General features: G+C 41.6%; 1 protein-coding gene across 1 annotated transcript in view; it reads left to right on the top strand.

Annotated features, from left to right (window-relative positions):
- The first annotated feature begins 2,534 nt into the window (after nucleotides 1-2,534).
- Nucleotides 2,535-26,884, top strand: part of nkiras1 (NFKB inhibitor interacting Ras-like 1) — a 284,351-nt gene continuing 260,001 nt past the window's right edge. Inside the window, exon 1 of the mRNA XM_085792285.1 lies at nucleotides 2,535-2,543. The gene's annotated coding sequence lies outside the window, so the exon portion shown is untranslated. The remainder of the gene's footprint in view (nucleotides 2,544-26,884) is intronic.

A 26,884-nucleotide genomic window follows, 5' to 3' on the forward strand; every position in this document is an offset into this window, starting at 1 on the left:
TAATATGAAGTTAAAGCCGCACTGTGTAGTTTTTCAACCTTAAAATAATGTTTCTAAACTCATTAAAGTGGTAGAAAAATAGTTAAAGCAGATATCACTGGCACGGCCGTTTCGGCTAATGCTGCGTTCAAGGCAGGCTTTTGAAACCGTAAGTTACAGCTTCAAGTCACAACTACGACTTGGTAGCGTTCCAGGTAACCCGTAGCTCGTGTTTTTACCGTCCTGTTGTCTGTGAAAGTTCCCTATAACGGCCACTCGTTACTTCCGACCCGTGAACTCGTACCAGATCGAACTGGTATGACTTCACAGGAAGGAAAATCACAAAGTACGAGTTTCCTTGAACGCACCATGAGTTAGCAGCCCCCGCCCTTGTCAGGCATCAATTGGTCCTCGTGCTACGTCGCCACATTCACGCGCATCCCTTGGCTGCACACACAGCCCTTCATGCCGTTCTCTCTTCTCATTGGATAACACTTGTATCCCACAAGGAAAATTTTCCCCTCGGGTTACAGCAGAGCAGAGTGACGGAGAGACTCGTGTTTAGGCTGAAATACTTCATGTAAGTGATTGCTGACGGAAAATAGGACTATTTAGGACTTATATTAACAAAAACATTCCACTGATATCTGCTTTAATAGGATGAATGGTGCCGCCGCTACAGTGTTTCTCTGAGAAAAACACAGTAGCAGACAGTTGCTCTTCTCAACCAGAGTACCAGTACCACGAATCCAATGCAGTGTTGCTTTAATTAGTTGCATCAGGGCCCTTCATACAGGCTCTTCCAGTTTCCTTTTAGAAATGTGCAACTTTAAAACACACTTTGTACTATGGCTTGGCTCAATCCTTGCTGGTTATTGTTTTATGAGAGATGTGCATCCATATTGCCAGTTCCCCACCAGTGGGTCTTGTATTAGTAAACCTTGGCTGGCAGACAGGATAATCCTCATCATGTTTTAAAACGATATGTGCCGTATACTGTTCAGCGTTAGGGTTGTTTTATTCATTTCTGTTCAGCACCACATAAAGCATACAATAGATGGTACTGATCCATGAAAAAAAAATGTAAACGTTGTGTAACACATAAGTGGATCAGACAATGTTTGTTATAACTGTAAGATCTGGTTATTTGTCAAAGGTTTTTCCAGCTGGTTCTGAGCCAAATTAGAAAAACAGACCAAGTTCTGGTTGTGCATTGGCTTAAAATGTCTTAATATTACGCCTGTATCTGTACATTCAGTGTGTACATCTCTGCTCCTTGTTTTTCTCTTGCCTCCTCTGTGCTCGTGTAACTCTCTCTCTATCAGTGGAGCAGCTCCAGGCTCCCTCTGATAGATGGAGGCTGCTCCGATGCTGACCCCCGGCATCTGGATCACGGCCATAATGACTGGGCCAATTGGTGCTAACATGCCTCAGAGAAAGGTCAATAGACCTGAATGGCAATACAGGTATCGACAGTGTCATCCATCAGAGGCTGGAGGGGCTCGACAACAGCATGACAACAATTGATTGTACATCTGTCACACTGGGATCAATTACAAAATAATCTCTGCATAACTTTCAGGTGAAAGATGGAAATCAAAGCGAGCAGCCTCTCAACCCTTAAGGGACAAGATATATGACAGGCTCTCACCTAATCAGACAAACTGCACAAACACATTACCGTCATTATTCATACAGGCTCTATACAGGCTTTTGTTTTTTTCGCACTGTGCATTATTCATTATACTAAATGAAGGACACTTCTTCAGCATGGAAGACATGTAGGCGTCCTGGATGTTTCATGCTGAGCATGTAGCTGCTTCAACTCCAGAGTATCAGTTGTTATAAAGGCACTAGAGTACAACGTGCTTTATTAATTCACATGAACCCCTGGTCACAGACAAAGACATACCAACATGAAAGAGTTCACACACACACCCCCACACTACTGAAAATATCAGGAACATATTCATTAATTCATACTGTAAGTCTTTCTTCTGTTGCTCATCACTGTGCAATAATCAGCAGCGGCACAACAGAACAGGCAGGAAGGAAATCTATAAACAGGAACTCCACTTGTTTAGTCTTGCAACTTGAGGGATCACAAGAAACAAGTGGTAAGACCGTGGTTCAAATTCTGACTTTTAGTCCTTAATCTGGATCATGCAACAAAAAACAGCTGTTGCCAACAGCATTTTCTGTTAAAGGGATATTCACTCATTGCCATAAGCCCTATAGTCATAGCAGTAGGTGTATTACCTTTAATTGTCGGTACATTTTGTTTTGAGATCTGCGGGGCAGAGACGTGAGCTGCTCAGTGAACAGTACAGGTCCCCTGTCCCTCAAAACTCATCAAATACACAATCCAACAACTCCAAAACACTCTCATGGAGAAGTTGTGACCTGCACATTCACCACGCTATGAGATAATAATGTAACATTACGAGACAGAGTCGTTTTTGAGGTGAATGCATAGCAAGACCCTGGACAGTAGCTACAGCTGTAATTACGTAGAGCAGCAGTAATAAAATGTAGATCTGAGCTGATCACAGATACTTTTACAAGTGTCAGGGCTGAATATTGCAATTATTCTTGCTAATGTTTCCATTACAGTGTCAGTTGTGATTTCAAGTTGCATGGTCATTTTTACTGCAAAACAAAAAACAAACAAAAAAAAAATCTTCTGTAATGTTTTGCTGACAAACATGCCCCCTCTCCATCTTAAGAATAGAATTCATAAGGCATAATGTCGGTGTAGCATGAAAACACTTCAACCCCAGAACTTAACCCTCTGGGCGCCAGAGTTTATTTGGGAAAATATTAAGTTTGGATTTCAAGATTTCACAAGGCTGTAGCTTACAAGTGGTGAGAGATAAATCTATGGTGTAAATGAGAAAAATATTCATAATGGCCTAAAGTTTGTGATGGGAATTTACTCATCTAATTTGCATATTGTGACGTCACCAGGTGGCAGCCACATATTGAAACATATTTACACAGAAAAAAATATTTATATTGTCATCTCATCCTCAAAAAAAAAGGAACAGGAGTCTTTTACAGTCTGCCTGTCGCAATTATGCGATTTTGGCGCCTAGAAGTTTAACAGTTCTAACTCCCACTGGTTGATATGTAGAGCGTACAAAGTCTCTTTACCAGTTACTTATCTCTCTCTCTCTCTCTGCTTGGTGTGTCTAGTTATTTAGTTATTCCTTTCCCTTCTTTAGTAATAATGGCCCATGTAATGAAAGCAGTTGTTGTAGATGTTGCTGCGGTGAGGCTCAGTGTACTGGAAGTGCTTCTCTTCTTCCCTACAGTTCCCAATCAACCAGGAAAGCAGAGCAGCTCAGCGGACTACGACTAAGTATTCAATTGTCCCCGGAGTCCTCAACAGCAGCATGTGACATGCCCTTCCTCACTGTGTGTATGGATTTTATTTATTTTTTTAACACTGCTGACTGTACCACTAATTGCCCCTCAAGGATAATAAAGTTTACCTAACATTGCCCAACACAAGAGGTTTAGCCCTGAGCAGAGAGTTCTAACAGACCTTCTATTTCACTGAACTTATCCTGAAAAATATTTTTTTGCAAAGAAAAAAAACCAAAATGTCCATCATAAGTTTTGGATGTGCGACTTTATTACCATAGCAACCAGAAATTAAGTGAAACAGACTGCTTGCAGAAAGAAAAAAAAAGATGGTATCCAGTTAGCAGTTGATGGGCTGAAACAAACTAAAACAATGGTATGGCGCTCTAAATGATGAAGACGGATGTGTTTTGCAGTGAGCTCACTTTCACAAATACATATGCACATCTGGCAGGTTGAGAGAGGTGTCCAAACTGTGTCTGTTCCTCTGGCTGTTGTTATCTCCTCACAGAGCCACACCGGGAAAATGTCTGAAAGCTGCTGCTAATCATGCTAAGTGTGACTAACCAACCGTAGCCACTGTCTCCTCAGGACACGTACGTATGGATGTATGGCTGTGATGATAACTTCTGAAGGATAGGCTGTTACAAGCAGCCACTTACTCCTCTGTCACCAGTGTGATGTGTGGATCTACTCGAGCAGGTACAGTGTGTACACTGTATACCACAAGCTACAAATACCAAACATGGTTTCCATTATTTTTGTAAAGTGCAGTATGGAAGACAGCAAGGTGACAGGTAGTGAGTTATTTTCTAGGACGATCGCTCCAGTCCCACTCTGTATCATGCAAACAGTAACCTGGCTATTTATATCATATTTATATGTGCTGGTCAATAACCAGTTCTGTTCTCTGCTCTTTTTGAATCCAAAGTAGAACTGAACTTTATAATAACCCTGTGAACTGATACATGCACAACTTTGTATGCGTTTTAGGTTAAGCAAGGTGTAACTTCTGAAATTATGAAGTTAGAAGGACCACAGATGGGCTGGGATGACAGAAACAACCTACAGAGCAGATACCAGAACCCTCAGCAAAGCATCACATCTATAAACCTTTCATAACTAGCACATACTAGTGATGATCACTCACTAACTGCTCTACCTTAGACAAGCCAATACTGACAAGTTACTCCTATTGTCTGTTATACTGCTCACACCACTCATATTCAAATGTAAAAAATAAAATAAAGTAAAAAAAAAAAAAATGCATTCATCGTCCTCCAATCTTTTTGAACCTCTACCACTGTGACTGCATGCTGCACATCATGACATTTCAGTCACTGTCATCATCAACATTTAGTATGTGGTTGGACCAACTTATCTTGACTTTATGATTGACGGCTTCTGACAAAAGTATCAGATCAATTAAAGGTAAATAATGAGCGTTGGTTTCAGCTTATAGAGAGATGGTACAAATGTACAGACTATCTCTCTTTTTAAGGTATTTTGAAGGCTTTTCATCCGATCACAGTCACAGTGTGTGTGTGTGTGTGTGTGTGTGTGTGTGTGTGTGTGTGTGTGTGTGTGTGTGTGTGTGTGGGAGAGAGAGAGAGAGAGAGAGAGAGGATCACATATGGGAAGGGTAAAAGTCTGCTCTCTAGTCACATGCTTCACCAGGTGAGCTATAAGTTTGTCACATTAACATTCTATTACAGAATCATAATCCAAATCCAACTGTAGCATACAGTATTTATTCTGATATTTATTTTTTAACTTGATTATAAATTGCTGTAACAAGAGCCATGAGTATTGTTTATTTTTGTATCAAATGTGTAATTTAATTCAGTTTCTAGCAGAATAATTCAGGTGCACCTAGTCTAATTAGGGTTGAACTGTCTTTATTTAGCATCTAATTGAAAACATACTTCCAGTTACATCTCATTTCACACTAGGTAGAGCCTGTTAAATACAGTCTACTTTCACACACTTAGATTTAGATTTACAAGAACATAATAGTGACAGGTCTAATTCGTCAGACATACCATAGTCTGAAATGGAGGAAGTTCGCTGCTGCGATTAGCTTCTCATTGGCCAGAACGAGCCATCCAGTGGAAGTCCCACCTTCCTGTTGCAGTTTTCACAGTCCACTTAGAGAAAGGAAACAACAACAGGAACCACAGGTATTTCTATCTCTAAGTTGAAAATGGCAACTTTTGATTTTAGATTTGCAGACTGCAGACTAAGGAAGGCACGCTCGAGTCAGTTCTTTTGGTGGATGGATCACTTTAAATATATTCAAAGAGTATGTTTATGTCATATGCTATCCAAGTAGAGTTTAGATTCTCAGCCCGAGCCCGAGCCCAAACCAGGACCGGACCTGACCCGACCGCGGACATTTCACATCAATAAACGCAGGCCGAGCCGGGCCGGGCCGAGCCGGCATGCCCAGCCTTTGATCAAGCATTTGTGTGTTGACTTTATTAGCCCAATGAGGTGGGCAGAAAGCTATGTCATGATCAGCAATATTTCATGTAACTATTTATTTTTTGAAAAGTAAGGCTGAGCAACATGGAGTTCGAGAATATATAGAAAAAAATAAAGTCAGGAGAATTAAGTTTGAAAGTCGGAGGTGTGGAGGGTGCAGCAGCTGCTGACAGAGATGTGCTGCACGACTGAGGACCCTGGACAGCACCGCCGTCGAATTTAAACAGCCCACGAATTACGAAAAAAATAAATAAAAAATAAATAAATAAAATGTCGGGTTTAAATCGGGCTCGGGCTCATAATTACAGTTAATGTGTCGGGCCGGGCCGGTCTCGGACACAACGTGCACGGGCTCGGTATGGGTCGGGCTTGATTTTTTGGGCCCGATCTAAGCTCTATATCCAAGTAACACATTCTGGCTTGTTTACAACAAAACATGCCATAAAAAAGCTATTATTTTGGTTGTATCCCCCGTGGTCACTATTATTGTTATGTGTTGTTGTGATGTAGCCATTCTTCTGCCTGTAGTTTTTTTTTTTTTTTTTTTTTGGTAAGCATGTTACACCAAAACTCGTCTCCCAGTTGCTGTGGTACAGTACCACCCACAACGATTGTGATTGGTTGAAAGAAATCAAAACAGCCAGGGCGTTCCTCCAATCTCAGAATCAGAGTGGGTCCAGCCAGACCTTTCTTCTCTGGAGAAAGGTCTGGTGAGCGAGACTTGACATACCATAAATGGATACGCTACATATGGACACATAAATCTGAAGCAAGAAGAACTTGATTTTAAACTGCTCCAGTCAACCAAATGTGGATTAGAACAAGTCTCTTCCATACACCCTGCCAGGCTTATCACAGTCTGGCTTTGGCACTAAATGGAACTGCTAATCATGACGTTACATACAGTATAATATAATTATAATATATATTTTTCCACCCCAGCTCAAAAGAAAAGACGCTTAATGTAATGTGTGATTTCATCATTAGCGTCAACTTGCCTAGAAAAATAAGCTCTTTCTTTAGTGACAGGCAGCTGACAGGCAAACAGAGCTTCCATCAGGACTCTGACGTCCAATATGCTGAGTATTATGTTGCTCATTTCATCATCAGGGCCAATGGACAGAGTCATTACATAGTGGTGTAATTAGTGTGGTTTGGTATGAAAACAGGCTCAGGAAAGCACAGCCTGATAAGATACCATTAAAGACGCGAGGCGCAGCCTGTTAACACCAGCACTGAGGGACATAAGCCCCCTTTAGATTTGAAGAGGAACACTTAAAGACAGCCCATCACAGCTACATCCTCTGCTGTTTTCATAAACTCGCAGCCACCCTAAGCTGTCCATCCCCTCGCTGAGCCTGGAGCCGAGCCAGGCACAATACTGTTTCATTTCTCACTGACGCTCCGGAGGAAAGAGGCCCTTTCTCCTCCAGCCTCACACTCACACATCTACAAATTCAGCTCTTTATCACAGTTTTATGCACTTGCAAGCAGTGCCTATGTATGCTCAAGTAAAAGGCAATATATTCACAGGCCTGAGGCAGTGGACCAGCTCTGCTCATCACCTTGCTTGTACAAATGGTGCTGGCAACAGTCACCAGGCTCTGTCTTGTGCTTCCTGCCCCCCCAGTATCCTGTTTGTCTGCCATGCATGGAATAGCCTCGTCCTCAGTAGTGCTGTTGTCGTGATTAAGTTCTATCCAGCCAATTAGCTCTGCCAGTTTATGAGCTCCAGCAGAACTTTCTCAAGCCTCAAGTCACAGTTTAGGCAGCAAAAGCACTTCAGGGAAAGTTTAAAGGGACATTGTGTAACTTCTCCTGTTATCTATTCACGAAAATTGATTATTTCGTTCAAAAGTCTGTTTTTCATTAATCAGTAATCACCCCCATCAACAGACTGAAGTGTTCCTTTCAGCTCTGAATTAGCCGTTCATATCATTCATATCTACATGGAGCGGGTAAGCTCGGTGCTGGCTACCATGTCGTGTCGCCATGTTTTTTACGTTCAGTGGCAGCGTGACGTAGGAAACCACGGAAACTCAGCGGAGACACCGGAGCTGTCGGCTCAGGTCGAGGTGGCGTCTGTGAAAAGTCACCGCGGTAACGCAGTGAGGAGTAGGGCTGGGTAAAAAAATCGATTTAATCGATTTTGAATCGATTTCATTTAAATTTTGTAATATCGATTCAGAGGGCATGAGATCGATTTTTTTCCCCCGTTAGTCTCGTGCGTGATGAAGCAGCGGCGCGGTTACGTCTGACGCTCTGACTCAGTAACTACGAGCGGAGTTTCTTTCTTCCTCTTTGTAACTGTGCAATGTAGCTATTGCTGTGTTTGATATGATTAAAAACCAAACCAAACTACGAGCGGAGATCACGTCAGCTCAGGTGATCTGCAGGTTATTGTTTCACTAGAGCGCTCCGACGCTGTGTGTGTCTGTGTGTGGCAGCGGTGAAGCGCTGACACACAGACAGACATCTACAGGAACCGCATGTTCTTCAAGCCGCAGGTGAGCGTATTACCGCAGAATAAAGGACACGAGCAGCTCCGTGTTTTCACAGTGCGACTTTTCTCCTCCACTTTATGACCGTCGGATCATAACACATGACGCCCGGACTCTGGAGATAGGCGACGTGACCGGGCCGGACTCGTCACAGGAACCGCTCCACACATTCACTGTCACTTTATTTACCATGGGCTCCGTTTCTACACATTTCCTCCCTCAAGAGGGAGGGAGGGAGCTTTAGCTGCTGCAGACTTGATTTGAGACACTTTGTACTTAAAGAAACAATGCCTTAATTATAAATTAATTAATTAATGCAATTTGCAGTGATGGAATGTTGCAGTTCAAGTTCACTTTCACTTGCAATTCCTTTCTAATTTCAAAATTGCCCTTTTGAGACTTGGGACAGTTTTATTTACAGTTCAAGTTTAAACTGTCAAATTTAGTTAAGTTAACACTTAAAAGCTGAATCGTTTATGGTGAAAAGAAAAAAATAAAGAACATTGTATTTTGTAACAGAGTTGAGCCATTTTCATTTTTTAAGAGGAGATTGAATCGATTCTAATGAAATCGAATCGAATCGAATCGAATCGTGATTAATCGATTTAGAACCTTAGGAATCGAAATCGAATCGATTCAGGAAATTGGCCACAATACCCAGCCCTAGTGAGGAGGAATGGAGCGTTACACTGATGCTGCATTCACCTGCAGTCGGGCAGGCGGCCGGTAAAACGTGGGTCAGGTAAACAATACGATGTTGCCATGACAACATATTGTCACGTGTATGTTGGGTGTATATTTTCTGCAAGTTGCTGAGAATGTACAAAACCTCCCAAAGCCCCTGGTCGCCTGTTTGAGCTGTTTCTAAGCTGTTTAATTCATGCTAGAGTTCTCAACAGGCGTGAAAATTACAACGTGACCCGGTCCGACCTGCAGGTGTTGAATCTCGGACCCGACGCAACCGGACTTACGAGCATTAATTCTGTGCTACATACATTTCCCATTCATTACCAATTCAACCTCTCTCACCATTCATCCAATGTATTGGCTAAACTTGTTATTTGTGAAAGAGCCAATCCCAGTTCACAATAAGGTGAGTGTAGGTTTCACCTTGGACAGGTCTCCAGTCTCTTTCTTCACATTAAATCTTTCTAGCATCATTTGTGAAGTTACATGACTATATAACTGTGGCAAAACATTGATCCATCCAGCCCATGTTTACACATCCGGAGAAAATCCCGAGTTTGAAAGTGGCTGAGTTTTTTCGTTTGGGCTCTTTGTTTATGCCAGAGTAGCTCATGAGGCTGCACACCGCAAATTACGAGATTTTGACCCTGCTCCTGTGTTGACGTCACCACAGGAGCCTGCTTTCATAAACCCACCTCTCTTCCACCACCCCAACTTCCGCGGCACCGCCATTACTTGTTTTATTTCCCACTGTAGTGCTGTTATTTAGTCACTTTATTAAGTTTTAATATTTTTTCATGAGAGAAAGTAAGGGTTTAGATCCCCAATGTGCAGTTAGTTTATCCAAATGACGGCTGTTTAGAAGTTTGCTCAGACGCTGGGAGAAGTGAAGCTCCAGCAGAGGTGCGGCTCCTCAGCAACCCGCCTGCAGCGCTCGTTAACCGGCCAAACTGCGTCGTCATGCCGGGGGAGAAAACGATTGCTAATTAACTTACCCGCAGGTTGGTAGAGGTTTACCGCCGACTGGTTACATTTTTTTTAGGAGATAAATGTTGGTCTCATTGATAAAATCTAACAAGTGTGGCAGTCGTATTAGTTTGTTTGAATGAAAAGTGAAGCTTCACACAGAGCAGCAGCTCTGCCCCGGGGATAGCTTACGTACAGAAATCACCACATTTGCATCAATAAATACATGTTTTACAATGAACCGATTAAATTTTGTTTTATTCTATGAAGTTATAACATGGTTACGGTACACGACAGAGAGCAGCATAGTATGTGGTTTCCAATACAGCCTGCATGTAGCCCACTGGGCCAGCCACCATTCCGGCTCTGTCCTTCCTGCGTCTAATCAATGCGCGCCTCATTACATATTAATACAATGAACATCCGGACCAGTCAAAACCTCGCACTTACTCTCATGAGAAAAAGTTGCTGTATGAAAAAGTGTCAGAACAAGCTCTGTTTGATTTTTTTGTTCTAATAAGTTTTAAGAATTGATTCAAAGCAATTCAAGGGGGACTGAATACGTAAAAACAGGTGATGACTCCTTTAAGTCAAGTATAAGTCATAAAACAAACTATAGTTTTCATCATATCATAACATCTTGAGTGTGCAGCTGTCACCATCTGTGTGTGCAGATGGTTGCAGGTGTCCATGTCACTGAGCTCTGTAGTGATGCACAGACTGACTCACCTCACTAAATTCAGTTAGCATTTCCAAACTGCCTGTTCAAACACAACAACTCCCACTAATCTAATCTAGTCCACTCATCCTCGCTAACCTAGCGTCAGAGCAGCTAGCAGCACTGTTCACTGCAGAGCTGGGAGTAATTCAAGAGGTAGATTCACTCATTTGTTTAGTTTGAGAAGAGATCCCACATAAAACCGGTGCTTCGATTTGTTAATTGGAGGACAATGTGAATGGATTGACACTAATTTTGAACATGTGTTATTAATGATACAAAAAATCAAACAGACAAAAAAACTATATTTTGCATAGCACAGGAAATGTGTGACTCCACAGAGGCTCGTCTAGACTGTTGAATGTTTGTCCACCTTTCAGATGCTTGAGGATAAAACTTTATAATCATCAATAATGCCAAATTGCAATGGAGATGCATTCACCAAGTGGAATGTGGGATGATGTTTGGTACTGTGTGAAGGACACTTTAAAAGCTGTTTACCACATCTGAAAAGTAGCTTTGGACAGTGTTTAGCAGCACCTCCCTGTAATGTTTGCTTATATAAATTATTTTCTGTTTTGTTTTTCTCTCTGAAATATGAATGTAAAAAACCCTCAAACACTTGACAGAAAGTGTTTCTGACAGCCGGGGAGCTAGTTTAGCTTCTTCAACTAAGTTGTATAATTTTTCTGACATAATAATGCTCATTATAGTGTTTAGACACTCAGACATCATGCAGGGGGAAAAGAAGAGGAGAGAACCATCCTGCTGTCAGACTAAGTCCAGTGGTCAGAGAGTGAGAAGCTGCACACAGCTTGGTATTAAATCACCTCACTCAGGATCAGAGATGATGAATGTGTGCTCTACTAACTGAGTTCTATTCACAACTGGATCCAACATCTGCACATCTGTGATGTGTGGTACAAGAATGTATTTGTGGAGCCAAGCAACAGACTAACTTGAGAGAATGATTCCTATATGCGTCACAGCTCATGTTATTTTTGGTTGTGTAACACTCAAGACTTAATCATTCATGTGTAGCTGTACGGTAATAGAGAAATGTAAATATATCACACCAGGCAGCGCTGATTCCCCTTGTTCCCATCCACCCCCAAACTGTGTCTAGTTGAAACAATGTTTTTAGTAATTACTAATAGATAGAATAGATAGAATAGAATAGAATAGATATTAATAGAAATACAGCATTGCAACAAACTAGTCTTACTACTTTTAATTCTGACCCGATTTAAGAAATGATATTCAAATTTACAAGATCAATTAAGTCTTAGGAATACATTGAAATCATAGCTGTGTCTCAATTGATGAGCTTGTATTCTTCAAAGCCAGCATTTTAAGGTGTCCTGCTCTGTCTCCTGTCCCCTGTCCTGTTTTATTTTGGACTTCCATGTCTTGTCTTCCTGTGTTCTCCCTCTTGTTATTACAACATGTGTCTCACCTGTGTTGATTGCACCACCTGTGTCTTGTTTCTCCCTTGTGTATTTTACCTCAGTGTTTTCACATTGTCCTCTGTTGGCTTGTCTCACAGTTGTCCCCAGTGCTTGTGCTCTGTGTACCTGTGTTTCCTGGCTGATTTTCCCTGCGTGTTAAATAAAATATTTTTGTTGTACCTTATTTGTTTCCGTTCAGTGTCTGCATTTGTATTAGTGTAGTGGGGCACAATGTGAGACCAGCTGGGCAACGCAGTATTTGCTAGATTCAAAACAGAGCTGTCATAATTTTGATGTCAAAAGATGTGTACCATAAATTCTCAAATAAAAGCTGAGTCTCAGACGATGGGTGTATATTTTCTGCAAGTTCTTGAGAATGTACAAAACCTCCCAAAGCCCCCGGTCGCCTGTTTGAGCTGTTTCTAAGCTCTTTAATTCATGCTAGAGTTCTCAACGACCCGACTCCAACCCGCGGGTGTTGAATCTCGGACCCGACGCAACCGGACTTAAACCAGACGAGCATTAATTCTGTGCTACATACATTTCCCATTCATTACCAATTCAACCTCTCTCACCATTCATCCATCTATTGGCTAAACTTGTTATTTGTGAAGGACGGGAGCCAATCCCAGTTCACAATAAGGTGGGTGTGGGTTTCACCTTGGACAGGTCTCCAGTCTGTTTCTTCACATGAAATCTGTCCCTGTGTGTTCAGAGTCATACATCTTAAAACAGGCAAAATACTGTGACACAACAGAGGCTGAAAACTACACAAAAGATCTAATTAAATGTCAACACTGGCTCTACACTCAATTACCATAGAGCTGCTCATGTAATGAAATCAAAGTGACTTCTTTGTTCTGAAAGGTTAACGCTTGATTATACGTCAGAGACTTTCAGATCACTGTTCATCAAATTAATGTCATTAGCCAATGTTTTTGTCTCATGCCATCATGTATATGCGCTATACTGTATGTGTTATGCAGATATATGCAGGATACCCAGAGTACCTCTCATCATCATCATCATCTTTTTTTAATATAGTCTGTTGATTCGTTTTCATGCTTCATTTATGAAATGAAAACAGGCGGCAAAGCCTCTGTAAATCCTTTCATTCTGTCAGAGAGTGACTCACTGACTTGACAACACTTTGGTTTGGTGATCATCTTGGCCGTCATTAAAGGCCAAACAAACAAACACTACAGTGTAATGAGTCAGTTATGCAGCGAAAACTGGGCCAAAGCGGGTGAGTGGGTGGACCGTGTTCAGGCAGGGGGGTGGGAGTGGGGGGGCTGACAGATGCTGTGATGTGGTATAATCACAGTAGGGGAAAAAAGACTTTGAAGGTGTCATAGCATGGAGCAAATTACAAAGACACGCCAAGACATCTCCATCCCATCTGATTCTATTAGGAGACAAAAGGTACATTAAGTGATGTGGATTAATATTGCATGCGATGCAGCAGTGCATGCAGGACTAATAGCCCTGATCAAAGATGGAGAAACATCTCTACTGTGGGCCCACTGAAGAGCTGGGGGTCGTACAGCTGTCATGACTCTCTCTCTGTCTCCGTACCACCGCCTCCTCTCTTCTCCCTCTTTTATCTCTGAGTTTGTTTTTTTATTTTTTTTTACCCCCCGATCCCCTGATGCCAGAAGCACACAATGCGTGCCGGAGCCCTGAGGAATAGTGCATCAACTCTGTGCCAAAGCTAAAAACAAAAAAACACCAACAACAACAAAAAAATAAACAACAACAAGAAGAGGCAGGCAGGGGGAAGGAGATTAACATATAACACAGCAGAGAGAACAGAGCTCCATTCATCAAACATACAGAGTTTGCTGCACTAAAGAGGCAGAAAAGCACCCACACTGTACAATCAAGAGCACATACTACAGTACATCCCGTATAAACACCAAAGTGCTCCACATACACTGTGGATAAAGCACAACACAGGAGAATAGGTATTTTCTATGCAGGTGATTGATGTCAAGTGGTTTTCTGAACTGGGGAGCATTATGAATGTGTCTGAACGGTGCTGTATGTTTGAGCACTGTATGGATGTGGATCCACATGTCCACCAAGACAGATAGAATCACATGTACATGCATAAATACCACCAAAGGTGTCTTTGCAAAGCATCAATTGGAAAAAGTAGTTTGGAAATAGAACCTTAAAGGGACATTGTGTAGGAATTACTCCCATCTAGCGTTGTGGTTGTATATCGCAAGCAACTCAATCGTATTTTTCATGCTGCATTCATGTGAAATTGGGCAGACGGACAACAGCCGCTGCAGGTAACGGCATAAACAAGCCTCTATGTAAACAAGTGGTCGGTCAGCACGAGGCAAAACAATACACGTGACAACATGTTGTCATGGCGATGTCGTATTGTTTACCTGACCCACGTTTTACCGGCTTTCTCTCGACTTCTGTGACTAAAATGACATCTGGTTTGTTACCGACGGCCGTCTGCCCGACTGCAGGTGAATGCAGCATCAGTGTAACGCTCCATTCCTCCTCACTGCGTTACCGCGGTGACTTTTCACAGACGCCACCTCGACCTGAGCCGACAGCTCCGGTGTCTCCGCTGAGTTTCCGTGGTTTCCTACCGTCACGCTGCCACTGAACGTAAAAACATGGCGACACGACATGGCAGCCAGCACCGAGCTTACCCGCTCCATGTAGATATGAATGATATGAACGGCAAATTCAGAGCTGAAAGGAACACTTCAGTTTGTTGATGGGGGGATTACTGATTAATGAAAAACATACTTTTGAACCAAATAATCGATTTTCGTGAATAGATAACAGGACAAGTTACACAATGTCCCTTTAATTTGACAGACTTTGATCAATAAAAATGATCACTGATCAGATTCTTTCCTGACAAATAAAAGCATGCTGCTGGGACTGGTAATAAAACGTAACTAATGCAGCGCTGCTTTGAAAGTTTAATACAGTCTGAACCTTGTACTGACATTTTTACAGCCCTTGCACTTAGCATGCAAGGAATCAATACATTCCATCATTTTACACTAGAAGTAATACAAGTAACAAAATCAATTTCACCTTCACTTTATGAGACATCATTACACCACTGCCAATTACAATTCACAAAGAGACAGCAAATATGTCTCTCAACATATGTAATCTCAACTTCCATTAAGTGTTCACAGTGTAGCTGAGAGGTTGAGATCAATCCCTGTTTAATACTTTTTAAGAGATCTTTTTGGAGCTGCTGTCTGTAAGAATATACATATGAAGTTGGAAGCGGAGCCAAAAAACCTCTCACACAAAGGATGTAAAAAGTCAAAAGTAGTTTCATCCGTTATCATGATCCGAACCCAGCCAAAGCCTTTTTGTCACCCGAGGTCGTTCAGGTGAGACACTCAAATGTTAGTGAAAATCACACTGCACTGGCTCAGGATGAACTAAACAGCATAATAGGACATTCTCATTTTTTTGTCCATGAAGCAGCCACGTGCAGCTCTGCCGCTTGAGCCCAGTGACTCATAATCCATGTCGGTTTTCATTTAGCAGGAAGAGCAGTTGGCGTATTGCGATATGGAAATAAGAGGAGCTGATCAAAGCTCTCCTCCCCTGGATGAGCTCTACATCTGTCTCTCCAAGGATTCCCTGCCTGCCAAGAGCTGCAGCTCCTAATACAGACGTTTCAGCGCCCGTGCCCAGCCACCCGCCATCATTAAAATTTCATACTGGCACACAGCACGCGGATTCCTCCTTCGAGCCCTACAGGCTCAACTGTATCCACCCGACTTACTCTGACGCTCTCTCTCCTTCTCCCCCTTCCTCACTCCAGTCAGCTGATTGGACTGGTCTGAGGAGAGATACATATCACTGGATGACTGATTTATTAGGGCAGCGCTGAGAGGGGGGAGAGTGACGGCAATGGTGAGGCAGGAGGTTCAAATTTAGATATTCATCAGCTTATCTCAGCTCATCTCATGCCTGTGAGAGTCTGGAGGCATGTGCATGGAGACGCTGCACAAGGATGGAGGACATATTTTATGATGGCTGGGATGAAGAGAAAAATGCCAGATGCAGCATTTTAACACTGATAAACATCGATCTATCATCATCAGAATAAACTTTAGGCTTAAGCATATTTAGCCGGGGTAAACTGATAATGAATTTTCCTGCTTACATCTGACTCCAATAATCAATCAGTACCGGTATTTGATATATAAGCTGTGGCTAATTCACAATATGATACGCATTGATCCAGGATATATAGTGGCTGTGATAAGATGCTTAATAAGTATTGATGTTCACGTCATTCATGTTCCGGACACTCACACTTCTGTGTGTGGAAGAATAGGCCATGTTTAAAACAGATTCAATTTATTTTAAGTGATAGTTTTAGCATGAGTACAATTTCAATATCCTTTCTCCTTTCTGCTTTTATTGTTTATGTATCGTTATTCATATTTCATATGCTAAACAAAAGTTCACTATCTTCTAACATAGAGTTTGGAGGTTACTGGAATGTTGGAATTTTTTCATTATGGATTAATCTCTTATTTAAAATGGTTAAAATATATATTTCTATGTTTTCATGCCAGTGACAACCTCAGATTCAGTATAGACATAGACCATGACTGTCACTGTACAGTGTAAGATGTAGTTTAATGTGACTGTGGTTGAATTGGACATCTACTAGTTATTGTCCCTATTTTTGCCGGAGACGTGTCATGTGTGGAAAATAGGTGAGATCCCAAATCACAGCAAGAAGCAGACAGTGTGTCTGCTCTAACCTGCTAACAAATAAAAAAACAAAATGTTCCACAGCTGCCACCTTTTCCCACAATCTCTGAGCTCCATTTTCATTCTCGTCTATATCCAGTTACAATTTGACACATGGCCTTTAGACAATCACATGGAAGCTGCTCTGTCACTGCGACACTGTGAACATTTTGTGACTCACATCCTCCCTTCACCACCTCATCTGACCACCCCCAGTGAAACCATCCCATCATACAGTAAATTCCCCCATGAAGCTGTCCCATCGTCTCCATCCCTCCTCAACACCACCAATGTCTTTAATTGGAAAGACCTTCACCTCCTGTGGTGATGCATTTGCACATTCTGTTAACAATAAATACCATTTTAATTTTTTAAATTTCAGATATTACCGTTACAATTTAGGAAATTAAAGAGTGCACATTATATATAATGTCACATTATATTTTCCACATTTTTGAGTGGAAATGTTAAAGGGATAGTTCACCCTAATCTCGCCTAATCCGTCCAAATCTCGCGTGATTTGCGCCGGCGTCAGTGCGGTTACTGCGAATCACGCGAGATTTGGACGGACCAGGAAGAGGAGCTTTGAGAAGCTTCCGCTACAAACAAGCTTAAAATATAGACTTATTTAATTTTTTTCGGGACAATTACGCAATTTGGGGCTTCAGCACAAGACGGACATTACATACGAGCAGCATGGAGGTATTTGGATGTTTTTTTGTCTGTGTTTTTTTACGAAGAGCTCTGGTGTCCCTTTACAACCGTTATATGGACATGCACTGCTACACCAAGACCCCCTGTAACTCAGAGAAGGGACGGAGGACTCTGAAACTTCTTCCAGCCCTTAGTCCACATGAGGGTGAGTAGATAATGAGCGAAATATCATTCTAGGGTGAACTATCCCTTTAACAAACAGAAAACATCATGTTACATAAATCATGAGAATTTTATAATGGAAACTATTGAAATGCAACAATGTTCAACAACAATTTTTGAGTAAAACAGTAATAAAAGTGTCTCAGAGTCAGTGAGTCAGTGGTGCAGCAATAGCAAAAACTACAAGCTGCTGGTCATTTCAGAACAAAACAAGGCTGTTGAAGTTCAGATTCAGAATTGTATTTTGTCACTTTATTAATACGCATATTTTATGCGTATGAATTAGGACTGTCACTTTTTATTTGACATTTGAATATTCGTTCGAACGTGGAGTGAAAAGTTCATATTCGAGCGGTAATAATAAGTAGGCTGCAGTCCCTGCATAGCGCCGGGGACCGTCCACCGGACGTGGAAGCGTCGTGTCTGTGCCCATAGTAACCGCTGGTGTCGTGGCGTGGCGCGCACCTCCGTGACCGGCTCACGCCCTGCAGTGATCGTTTTGGCGTCTGGTCTATTTTGTGCACGAGCCGCAGGCAGGAAGCCGCAGGCAGGAAGTCAAACATGAAACATGAGAGAATCCGGTGTGCGGCAGCAGCGGTCATTCAATATTCGTTCGAATCTCATTTTTCTAAAAAGTGACAGCCCTGGTATGAATAAAGTGACTGTGCACTGATGGCTAGCAGGGTAAAATATAAAAGTATATAAAAAAATATTTAAAAAAATAAAAGTAAATAAATATAAAATACTCTATGTATATAATGAATGGTCGTCAGTTCAATTAAACTTTTTTTTTGCAAGAGGTGTAGTTTGTCCTTCAAACATCTCAGTCTCATCACATTAAAAGTCTGTAAGGTGGATGTCCTTGTATGTGATTATAAAGCAGCTCTAGGTTCTATACTGATATTTTGAAAGTATGTAATGGTAAATGGACTTAAATGTGTAGAGAACGGTTTTCTAGACTCTGGGACCAAGTGCTTTACACTGTTGGTCATGTTCACCCATTAACACACACAGTTATACTGCGCTTACTTTTTTGAATATACTGTAATGTCTAACCATTCACACAGCCACATTCACACATTAATTATATATATGGGGCAGAGGTTGCGCTAGACTTTTTCGTCGCCGGTCATTTTGACTGACGGGGTCATAAAAATTCCGTCATAATCTATTTTTACCGGTCACTTTATTTATTTTTTTAAATGATAATAATGCCATATTCAATAGCATTCACTTTTAATTCATGTTTAATTCATATCAAGTCCAAACAAATTGAACAGAGAATGCTCCGGAGCAGTCTGCGTCAGAGCACATCTGTGGGGTCAGTCAGTGAATGCGGGGGTCACTTTCTGCCACTCAACAACTAAATACAACGTAAATACGTGATGATGACATCAGTTTTCTGTCAACAATCAACATGCTAACCCATGTGTTATACCAAAACATCCAAAGGAGCACGTTTTCACATAGGCACCGCATAGTGCACCGGCGTTAGCTCTCTCTCTCTCTCTCTCTCTCTCTCTCTCTGCCTCTCATTTCTCTTTTACGCACGCACGCAGCCATTGCGCATCACTGTAGACCACACAGCCAGATGCAGCACAAATTCAGACAGGACAAGACCCTCTCAGCTTTAAGTGTTATAAACAATGCCACGGCGGGCAGAATACATTAAAAGAAGGCTTAACGTTACCTTTGGAAGAGTTGTGCGCGGCGAGTGTGTGAAACGGTGATGTCCTGCCCCCACCGCTCTACCTGTACCGAGACACACCTGTGTAGCTACAGCTACGTAACCTAACTGCTGACTACTGTCGGCCCCTCGGACACTGCAGCTGAATCTCGCCCGTTAAATCATTATCGACCGTCATATTTGCACTGACACGACTCCCATCAACATTTAATCCACTTCTAATGTGTGGAGTTTGAATACTGCGGGAAGCTTTCTGTCTTCTTCTCTGTTGTTAGTGTTTATGTGTGGCAGCGCTACAGCGCCACACACGCTCCACACAGGCCTGGAGGAGGTACTACAGCGTTCTACTGAGCGCACCAGCCAGCTGTGAGTTTGTTTGTTTTTTAATCTAATTCTCACCATAGTGACTTTGAGACTTGTATATGTTTTATATCGTTATCCACCGCTCCATTTATTGATTATCCGCCGGCTTCATTGTAAACAAATGCACATGGCCAGACAGCCATGGCTGTGAATTGCAATCTGTCAAAATGACGGATGGCCTCAAAATTTTTCCGTCACCGTTTTAAAAAAACGGTCAATGACGGAAAATATCCGGTTAACGCGACCCCTGATATGGGGTAAGTGTGGGTTCAGTGTCTTGCCGAAGGACACTTCAGCCTGCAGACTGGAGAAGCCAAGAATCAACCTTTCTGGTTAGTGGACAACCTGCTCTACCTCCTGGGCCACTACAGCCCACAGTCACTTTGTGATGTCACAACACGGCGGCGCTTAGCCATGCTCCAGGCCCCTGCCCATCTGGACCCACAATCCAGCCTTGCAGGACTTGTTTCCTGTGATTGTCCAGTCAGAAGAGAGGCTCAGGGCTTCGTCTCTTCTGATTGGCTTTCAGACCTTTTGTTTAGAGAGAAGCCTGAGAGAGGAGATGTAAAACTACAATTAGAAAGTTTTTAGTTCTTAAAACCACAATTATATCTTGTGGATTTACACCTCACTTGAAACAGTGGGAAATGTGAGACCTTTGAATGAAAAAATCAAAATAAATTCAGGATAAGATATAAAAGAATCAGGCTTTGCTCTCTCACAAAGCAATGTTTCATCAAAGCAAAGTGTTCTCGGTTAGTGCAGTGATCTGTCACTGAGGCATTAAAGGCCCTTGCAAGCCGATGTCACCCTCTCCTGTGGCATTTCACAGATATTGCTCTGCAGATAAAATCCATGCAAGTCTTTCTAACATTTGTGCAATTGATGCTTTGAAAAAAAGAAGGTAGTGGGGTGCTGCTTTGATTTGCTCCATGCAAATTCCAAACCTGGTGGGAACCGGCACATGGCACCTCACTGCTCAGCGCCCCTGCTGATTGTTGTTGGGGGACACCCAATGACAATGTGTGGAAGACACCTGGAGAGGCGTTCCATCTTTCTCTCTCTTGAGTCATTGCAGACAAACCTCCAGTCCTATTGTCATTCAGCTGTGATGTCAAGACAGAGGGGAGAGGAAATGATGCAGGGGCACCCAGGCTGAATTTGTGTTATGTGCCAAAATTCTGTTCTAGCACGATACGCCCCATTTTACCAACTTGAGTGGAAACAATTGATTTTGTCCATTTTCACAGAAAGCAGCAGGAAGCTGGAAGAAATGACAGGGTATGAGAAAAGGAATATTAAATAAAGAAAGCTCTCTCTCTCTCACTCTCCTCTTTTTTTTTCTCCACTCATACTTCACACTTCACACTTCACACTGTAGGTTTGATGCAGCTGTTCTGTGCAGAGACATCAAGTTGACATGTAAAAAGGAGGCTGCGTCAGGTGGATGGATGTTAAAACTGCAACAGGATTATAACTCCCCAGCAGAAATAAAATAACATAACATATAACATATACTGCAGCTCAACAACAGCAATACTCCATATTCATTTAAAAAAGGTCTAATTTGTTTTCATATTGGGGTGTGGAGTGAATTATAAATGTAGTTTTAAAAAACATTAACATGATATAGTGTAATGATACAACATGTGTGAAATCAACATCATACATGAAACTTCAAAATGTAACATTGTTCTGAAGCTCTCTGTAGCTGGAACATGATCACACTTGTAAGGAATACAGTGGAATATCACTGTTTCATCTTTCCTTTTGTATGCAGCAGTAATGATGTGCAGTATCACAAATGAAAGCAGTTCGATAGTGCTATGCTAGCAGTCTTTCTTGTGATAAAAATGGGACTAGTTTAATCTTGGGATGAATTAAGTATTTAACTACCAGAATGCTCTTCTGCTAACATACTATTAGTGTTGTCAACAATGCCAACATTTTGGTACCGGTATCAGTCAAATGTATTTCGATACTTTTCGCTACTTTTCCAAATAAAAAGAGAACACAAAAAATATCATTATTGACTTTATTTTAATAGAAAATCGTAGAACTATAATATATGCATCAGTAAATAATCAGTAAAACAGTAAACAATCGCTGCTGCTGCAGGATTAAAATTGAAATTTCCATCAATATTAATCTCTGAACTCTTCCTAAATTAAAACATTAGTGGTCTGTTTAAAAATGAATATCAGCTTGTTTTCTTTGCATTAGCCTATTTGAGGTCTGAAAACACTGCATCTTTTTTTGTTATTTTGACCAGTTGTAATTTTTGGGAGAAATTGTTATCAGTAGTTTTCCCGTACGTAGACCAATGTGTGGTGCAGCGCCACAGAATCAAGACCAATTGATTTATTCTGCTTTTTTTCTCTATCAACGCAATATCGTTCCGTTAATTCATCTCTGCGTAGCGCTCTTTCACTGTGTTCACTCACACACAAACACACACACACACACACACACACACAGAGACAAGCGTGCATGCATGCCAGTGGTACTGTACGCGGTAAAAAGGAAACTTATCAACCAGCAGTGTTTGCATTAATTAACAAGTCTGTGACAGCCCGTTTCTCTCTCGCCCGTGGCGCACACACACACAAACACGGGCACATGGACAGGTGGCGCTGTAACGGTAATAACAAAAGCACCTTGCTTCTTTGTGGCTCGCTCATTCGCTCGCTTGCCTCGGCTCAAATTACAATGCGGCGACTTCACGCGGCGATGTCACTGCTGCCGGCGGCGCAAAATGCAAGTACCGGCCCCATCTAAGCGCAGTATAGTACTGTTTTAAATGCCTCAGTACCCCGGTACCAATTTAGTGCCGGTATACCGAACAACACTACTAACTATATTGTTAAAAAAAAGTTATACTGTTTGCAGAATTATATGCAGTGGTGTGTACTGTACTGAAACACACGCGTGTGTGCACGGGCACACACACAGACTTCTTAGCATTTCAGAAGAGCTGACTGCTTGTACTGAACTATCACATGCCAACCCCCCCCACCCCACCCCCCCACCCCCCTCCAGGGAAACAAAAAAACTCTTGAAAGGCCAGTGAGTTTGTTGAGACATTGTCAATAGTATAACATAGCACCATTTAACATAATGTAGATCTGACTGGGCAGTGATACTCATTATGGGCTGTGTCAGGGCTCAGGGAGAAATCAATACAGGCATAAATTGGTGAAAAGAGGAAAAATGCTGAACATAACTCCTGAAAAACTGAGACAGTGGAGCTGCTGTGGTGGACAATCGAGTTAGAATATTGTTGATGTCTAAATGGGCTCAGTACTCTGCATAATCAGCAGCAGACATGCTTTAACTGCCCGGTGCAAAAGCAATAGGCTTGCGATATAAAATTAGGACAAACGCTGATGTAATCCTTCATCAAAAAGAAAGAACAATAGTAATCTGTTAATGATTTCCTCTCATGTTAATGGATCTTTCTTTGTCTTCCAAGGTCTTTCTGGAATAACATCCACACAATGGCAGACATTGTCCTGCAGGGCGGAGGCAGACGACTACGCATGTTGCGTTGATGTTTTTACAGAGCTTCTGGGAGCACATGACTGATTTGTGAGGTCTGAATGGAAAGGCAAACAAAAAACAAAGATGTGAACTTCCTCTGCCAAAACCCCCCTTCTGCTAAGTCATGGGATCTTGTGGCATTGAGCACTAAGTCACAGTCTGGGCACTTTCTGACTTTTTTTCTACTCAGTGTGCTGAAGATAGAAACATGGACAACATAGACTAGCCATGTTTATTGTCCACTTCCTCCTAACCAGGGTGAAATGGCCTGTCACTACTATTTTACCATGTCCAATGGCAATTTGTCTTGGGATTTACCAGAAGACATTTTGTGTTTTACCTAGATGAGCGTCATATTACAGTACAGTAATTAATGCACATAGATGAAGACCTTTGCATCCTCTAACACTCAAAAATTAGTTGTGATGCTGAGATGCCTACAGTACACAGCTTCAGCCCAGATTAGATACATTTGACGGTGCTGACCTTTGAATGAGGAGAGAGAGGGGCCGAAATGACAGGAACTACACAACCTGGATTCACTATATTCACATTCACATATTTTATCCTGCATTATTTTTATTCAATTAGTGGTGATATTGCCATAAATGGAGATATATTGTCACATTTGCTCACACTGTTGCTATACACTGTTGTTGCCATAAAGTTGGAATAATTTTGTTTTCGGACACATTCCTCTTTTTATTGCTAAATAAAGGTTAATTATGGTCTAATTTATTATATGATCAATAAAGTTTTGAGAAGATATTAATTTTACCTATCAAGAATAAATCACATTGTCACAATTACCTTATGATAGATAGATAGATAGATAGATAGATAGATAGATAGATAGATAGATAGATAGATAGATAGATAGATAGATAGATAGATAGATAGATAGATAGATAGATAGATAGATAGATAGATAGATGTGTGTTGTGTATATATAACTTTATTAAAACCACATATTAAAATGTGATTGCTTATATCAGGACCCGCTTGCAAAAGAGATTCTGAATCTCAATGGGAGTATTCCTGGTTAAATAAAAAATAAAAAAATGTATTACTTATCTTTATTATTATTATTATTATGAATTTCTTGTCATTTTAAACATGACTGGTCATTAACATTCTGCAAAATTTTAACTGATTTTTGATGTCACTGTCTGATCAACATGTACTGACATAGCTTACATATACATTATGTAACATCTGTTTGCAGAATGCAGCAACCTGTCTTCCATCAGTCCAGAAAGGACACGTCACTCTGCTCCTCACTACACTGTCTATCTACGGCTGCCTCAATCAAATCTGCAACACTGATGCTTCCTTCACAGCCATTCCTTGGTCTACATCATCTATTTAAATGTAATCATACAGCCGTATGTTTCTTCTCTGCCACTGCCTTCCTCCACGGATTGTGGTCTGTCGTCACCATCCCGACACGAGGCAGGCTCAGTACAGACTGTTCTGGTCTGTGGTTCCTTGATGGTGGAACGAACCACAGAAACCTATCTGAGCAGAGTGACCCTGTGGATCTTCAAAAATCCCTTGAACTTCAAAGAACTGCTCCTAGCATGTTTTGTGCTTGTTCTATGTTATTATATAAATGTAGTAGCCAATCATTACATAGATGGTAGTAAGCTCATGGTTTATTATGGCTGCATCACTGTAGACATGTCAGTGTTTCCCACACATTCAGACCCGCCACGAATAAGTATGTTTTATCAGTCTGTCATTGCAAGTGTTACATTCTTTGCTATTGTCTGCTGGGGTAACAACATCAAGGTCAGGGACAGGAACAGACTAGACAGGCTCATCAGAAAATGTAGCTCTGTGATGGGGGAGGGAGCGGAGCTGGTAGAGGCTGTGGTTAAGTGGAAGATGGGGTGTACTGTAAGTTGAAGATCATCCTGGGTGACCCCCAACACCCTCTACACAAAACCCTCACTGGTCAGAGGAGCAGCCGCAGTAAAAGGCTCATCTCCCTGACCTGTAGAACTGAAAGATTTAAGAGATCATTTGTTCCTGCTGCAATCGTTTTATATAACACTTGTTAAAATGTTTTTTGTGTTCATCTTTTTTGTGTCATTGTTGTTGTGAGCTACTGGACTAACTTGAATTCCCCTGCTAGGGATGAATAAAGTATTCTCTATCTATCTCTATCTAAAAAGCCGTGCGTAATGAGGTCATGTGCTGTTTTGCGATCATATTGCTGTATCAAATTGTTTTCTTGCAATTTAAGGTGTTTCCATTCATTTGTGTACTAAATCGCAAAATAGAAGGACATCTATCCCTCATCTTTAACCGACTATCTGAGGTCAGGCTGTGGACAGGTCAAGGTGTGCCGAGCCACTGGAGTCGTTGCCTAGAAACCATTGAGCTATACACATGCCAGCCAAGTTAAGTTGGTAAATACTGCCTAAGTTCTAGGCTACAGGCTGGTGTTTATAATGCCACTTGCCTGTCATCTAAACACCTCTTGTTAAATTCTACAGACACCAGAGGTGGTTTGTGAACAGCAGAGCTTCAAACTGTTCTGGGAGATGGAGATTCTTCACATGAAGCCAGTCTGTCAGACAAAGAACTGTTTCCATCAGCATTTGTCGCAGAAACTTTGTATCAATCAAGAGAAAATCTGATGAGATCGACCGTTAATTTGTTATATATTCATGATATTTAACCGAATTTTACTGTTTACATAAGGCATTTTTTATTCGATATTGCTTAATCCAGATAAAAACATGTGGATGGAAACATGGTTAGTGACAAGTGCTGCGCTGTTCTAAAAGTTGAACAGATTTCTTTTCAACAACAAAACGGTCACCACCAAGAGTGACTTTGAAAGCTGTTTTTGGTGTTGTGAAAGCTGTGTAGAGAGTAGACATTTGTGAGCGCAAAAAGCACAAATTTAGTGCTTAGTCTTGCACTTTTTGTGCTTGTAATGTACACATGTAGCGCTGCCCTCAAAAAAATTACTCAATTGTAAACCACAAATTGACATTGGTTCCTTATGTTGGTTCCTATAGCGGAGAATGGCTGACGAACGGCAAGTCGCGCTTTTTGTTTGTGCTTTTCTGTGCGCTGAGAAGAAAAAAGCCACCAAGAGCAGGCAGAGATTGTGGGCCAGAGGTCTGTGTTGTGTTTTGATGCCAGATGAAACACAATAAAAACTATTATATTTAAACATATGACTGCACAGTCAGGTATTGTGTGGGGTTCATCATTATGAGTCACGTCTTTCACATCACAGAGTCATTTGTGTGTGTGTGTGTGTGTGTGTGTGTCTTCTGTGTGCGTGCAAGCCGACACATCAAAAAGACATCTGTGCTCCCTCCATAGCTCCACCAGTCTCTCCTCTTTCTCTTCGGACCACTGGGTGCACGAAGCAGGAGCTCGACCTCGACCTCTGGTTGTTGTCATTTTGAGCTGTTTTTGATTTTGAACAGTGTGGAGACTTCTGGAGGCAAAAACTTGTCGTATGTGCAGAATCGTAATG

The sequence above is a fragment of the Trachurus japonicus genome, chromosome 11 (genome assembly GCF_045865225.1).
Source record: "Trachurus japonicus isolate A0001 chromosome 11, Traja_1.0".
NCBI classification, from domain to species: domain Eukaryota; kingdom Metazoa; phylum Chordata; class Actinopteri; order Carangiformes; family Carangidae; genus Trachurus; species Trachurus japonicus.